Below are 4,753 nucleotides of genomic sequence, written 5' to 3' on the forward strand. Positions count from 1 at the left end.
CGCCAGGTCGGGGCAGTACAGCGGGTGCGGAAGGATGTCCCATCCAAGCGATTTCAAGGTGTCTTTCAGTGGTATTGCTGTGTAAGACGGTGCATTGTCGTGTAACAAAATCACTTTGCCATGTCTTCTGGCCCATTTCCGTCGTCTCTCGATCAATGCGTGTTTTAAATCAATAATTGTTTTGACGATTGCGTTGTGCATTAACGGTTTCACTGGACTTCAAGAGTCTTCACACTTTTGCGGTCTACGAGAGCGCGCACTGCCTTTCACATTGAAATCATCACGTTTTAAATTGTCTCATATGTTCTAATCGAAGGAGCGTGTTCACCATATGTTTCTACCAGTGAACGATACTTTCCACAGCTTTTTTTTTATTAAATACGAAAAGTAATGCGTCCCGCAAATGTTCTTCTTGAGGCACAATGGTCGACATGATCACTAGACGGCGTAAGTTTAGGCTCTAACAGTTTTAGGCTCCTAAAATAGGCTCCTTAACTGCTATAATTAGGCACTAAAATGAATAGTAGGCAGATATACAGATATCATGAACACATTAAAACAGTGACGTAAACGACCTTAATTTTAATGTGCAATATCGGTATTCCGGCTCTGTGGTGTAGTGGTTAGTGTGATTAGCTGCCACCCCCGGAGACAAGGGTTCGATTCCCGGCTCTGCCACGAAATTTGAAAAGTGGTACGAGGGCTGGAACGGGATCCACTCAGCCTCGGGAGGTCAACTGAGTAGAGGTGGGTTTGATTCGCACCTCAGCCAACCTAGAAGTGATTTTCCGTGGTTTCCCACTTCTCCTCCAGGCAAACGCCGGGATGGTACCTAACTTAAGGTCATGGCCGATTCTTTCCCTCTTCCTTGTCTATCCCTTCCAATCTTCCTATCGCCATAAGACCTATCTGTGTCGGTGCGACGTAAAGCCCATAGCAAAAAAAAAAAAAATCTTCCTACCCCCACCAAAGCCCCTGTTCAGAATAGCAGGTGAGGCCGCCTGGATGAGGTACTAGTAATCCTCCCAAGTTGTATCCGAGGGTAACCAACCCTGGAGGGTAAATAGATAAAGAAGAATAAGAATATCACTTCTCCCGTACTCCTAACAACATTTTCTCTTGAGAGTAAATCAGGAGTTTGTTACTTGGAATATCATAAAGGAGGCAAATCCTTCGTAAATAATCGATGAAGATCGATCCCAGGTCTGTAAGTTCTCACGGACAGTGTGAGCGACAGATCCACAAGTGAAAGGCAAGTGTCAGTGTGTATATGGTTGTGCATTGTTTTGAATGCTAGAAAGGAGAAGCGCACAACAGGAAACGTAATAATTATGATCCCTTTATTGACAGGAATGTTTCGCACGGCGAATCAGCAACATTCACTATAAACTGTCCTTTCACATCTGGAATAAGAAGCTGTTCGTCGCGGGGGTATGGCTCAGTGGCAGAGCATTCGACTGCAGATCGAGAGGTCCCCGGTTCAAATCCGGGTGCCCCCTTGTAATTTTAGAAAGCTCGCTCGGGAAATCTGAACATGAACCTACGGTTAGATATATTGTTGGCAACGGTCATGCTGATTATACCATAATTAACTCTTTAAAATAGTTCTTTAGAAGGGTTTTCCTCCTTTTTCTTCTTCTTCTTCTTCTTGGGCATTTTACCAGTGATATTGGGGTCGCCACCTGATGTGTATTTTTACGGCGGGATGTCCTTCCGGGAGCCAATCTTATGTGCAGAGGTTTACTCACTATTGGATGTTTCTGAGGTGGTTGGTGTATTGTGTATTATAGATGAAGAGAGGTATATTAAGAGGAATACAAATACACAGTCCTGGAGATGGAAGAATTAATCACACGCAGTTCAAATTTCTGGCCCGACCGGAAATCAAACATCGGGCTCTATAAACCGAAGGCCAGTACGCAGACCATCCTTCTAGTAACAGGGCATCTTGTAATGTAACAAACATCAAAGCCCGTTTGTCTGCCGCAAGGGTTCTCACGACCATCTCCTGGGACGTTAAAAATTTTGACTACGTTTATATTCTTTCTTTCTTTCTTTCTTTCTTTCTTTCTTTCTTTCATTCTTTCTTTCTTTCCTTCTTAATTTGTTTACCTCCAAGGTTGGTTTCTCCCTCGGATTCAGTGAGGGATCCCACCTCCCACCTCTACCCCCTCAAGGGAAGTGTCCTGGAGCGTGAGAATTCGGGTCGGGGGCATAAAACTTGGAAGGAGGACCAATACCTCACCCATGCTACCTCACCTGCTGTGCTGAACATTGGACTTGATTGGGATGGGAGGATTGGAAGGGATGGGCAAGGAAGAGGGAAGGAAGCGGCCGTAGACTTAAGTTAGGTACTATCCCAACATTTGCCTGGAGGAGAAGTGGGAAACCACGGAAAACCGCTTCGAGGATGGCTGAGAAGGGAATATAACTTTCTCTACTCAGTTGACCTCCCGAGGCTGAGTGGATCCCGTTGCAGCCCTCGTACCACTTTTCAAATTTCGTGGCAGAGCCGAAAATCAAACCCGGGCCTCAGAGGGTGGCAGCTAATCATACTAAACTCTACACCACAGATGCGGAGCACATTAAATTAATAAACACCTTCACTTGTTTGAACCACCAATCACTCCCTACTTTGATGTCTATTACATGTGGCTTATGCTGACGATATCTTCAGTTCACTCAGCTTGCGTTAGATGAATAATGAATTGAACCCGGAAGCCCTCTGAACCGAAAGTCACAGAACTGTCAATTCAGACAAGTGCCTGGACGTCGACGGATTCATTTTAAGTATAGCATTTAAACGTTTAACTAATATCATGCAACTCTGGAAGTTTTTAGTCTGTAAATAAATTACAATTACTGTATGTTTTTGGAAAATAGGTTCATAACGTTTGATAAAACCCTAAAATATCTGTCAGCGAATTTATTGATTCTTTTAATATAAAAAAATTGCTTTACATCGCTCCGACAGTGATAGGTCTTATGGCGACAATGGGTTATGAAAGGGCTAGGAGTGGGGAGGAACCAGCCATGGCTTTCAGCCCCAGTATTTGCCTGGTGTGAAATTGGGAAACCACGGAAAACTGTCTTCAGGACTGCCTAAAATTTCAGTGTAAATGTCCGTGAGCACCAAATATTTTCGTTGCTCAACTTCAAACTCCCTAAGATCTAGTGCTAAATTTGCATTATTGGTCAGTTATATAACTTCTCCCGTACTCCTAACAACATATTTCTCTTGAGAGTAAATCAGGAGTTCGTTAGTTGAAATATCATATGGGAGGCAATCTCTTCGTAAATATTCGATGAAGATCGATTCCAGCTCTGTAAATTTTCACGGAGAGTGTGAGGGACAGATCCATAAGTGAAAGGCAAGTGTCTATGTGAATATAGTTGTGCACTGTTTTGAATGCCAGAAAGGACAAGCGCACAACAGGAAACGCAATCCAGGTTCGGCTTCTCCCTCGGACTCAGCGAGGGATCCCACCTCTACCGCCTCAAGGGCAATGTCCTGGAGTTTCAGACACTTGGTCGGGGATACAACCGGTGAGAATAACCAGTACCTCGCCCAGGCGGCCTCACCTGCTATGCTGAACAGGGGCCTTGTGGAGGGATGGGATGACTGGAAGGGATAGGCAAGGAAGAGGGAAGGAAGCGGCCGTGGCCTTAAGTTAGGTACCATCCCGGCATTCGCCTGGAGGAGAAGTGGGAAACCACGGAAAACCACTTCCAGGATGGCTGAGGTGGGAATCGAACCCACCTCTACTCAATTGACCTCCCGAGGCTGAGTGAACCCCGTTCCAGCCCTCATACCACTTTTCAAATTTCGTGGCAGAGCCGGGAATCGAACCCGGGCCTCCGGGGGTGGCAGCTAATCACCACAGAGGCGGACTAGGAAACGCAGTATGATCCTTTTATTGACAGATGAATGGTTCGCACGGCGAATCAGAGGCATTCGCTATAAACTCTCCCTTCATATCTGGAATAAGAACCGGTTCGTCGCGAGGGTATAGCTCAGTGGTAGAGCATTCGACTGCAGATCGAGAGGTCCCCGGTTCAAATCCGGGTGCCCCCTTGTGATTTTTGAATGCTCGTTCGAGAAATCTGAACATGAACCTACGGTTAGGTATATTGCAGGCATCGGTCATGCTGAATATAACATAATTGATTCTTTAAAATAATTTTATCGAAAAGTAAACCTTCTTCTTCTTCTTCTTCTTAATATTATTATTATTATTATTATTATTATTATTATTATTATTATTATTATTATTATTATTATTATTATTATTATTATTCTCCATCTTGGCCATTTTACCATTGATATTGGGGTCACCAACTGATGTGGATTTGGACCATTTTTACGGCCGGATGTCCTTCCGGGCGCCAATCTTATGTGCAGAGGTTTAGTCACTATTGGGTGTTTCTGTGGTGGTTGGTGTACTGTGTATTATAGATGAAGAGGGGTATATTAAGACGAACATAAATCCTCAGTCCTGCAGATAGAAGAATTAACCATATGCAGTTCAAATCTCTGGCCCGACCGGGAATCAAACATCGGACTCTCTAAACCGAAGGCCAGTACGCAGACTATCCACCTGGTAACAGGGCATCTTGTAATGTAACAAACATCAAGACACGTTTGTGTGCCGCAAGGGTTCTCATAACCATCTCCTGGGACGTTAAAATTTTTGACTACGTTTATATTCTTTCTTTCTTTCTCTCTTTCTTTTCCCTTCTTTCTTTCCTTCTT

The 4,753-nt window shown here is 44.2% G+C and overlaps 2 non-coding genes across 2 annotated transcripts; both read left to right on the plus strand.

Moving 5' to 3' along the window:
- The first annotated feature begins 1,427 nt into the window (after positions 1-1,427).
- Positions 1,428-1,499, plus strand: TRNAC-GCA (transfer RNA cysteine (anticodon GCA)). The gene has a single exon. It is a non-coding gene; the product is annotated as a tRNA-Cys (tRNA).
- A 2,504-nt stretch (positions 1,500-4,003) lies between these two features.
- On the plus strand, positions 4,004-4,075 carry TRNAC-GCA (transfer RNA cysteine (anticodon GCA)). Its single transcript has one exon. It is a non-coding gene; the product is annotated as a tRNA-Cys (tRNA).
- Positions 4,076-4,753: the final 678 nt, after the last annotated feature.

The sequence above is a fragment of the Anabrus simplex genome, chromosome 1 (assembly GCF_040414725.1).
Source record: "Anabrus simplex isolate iqAnaSimp1 chromosome 1, ASM4041472v1, whole genome shotgun sequence".
Lineage (NCBI taxonomy): Eukaryota > Metazoa > Arthropoda > Insecta > Orthoptera > Tettigoniidae > Anabrus > Anabrus simplex.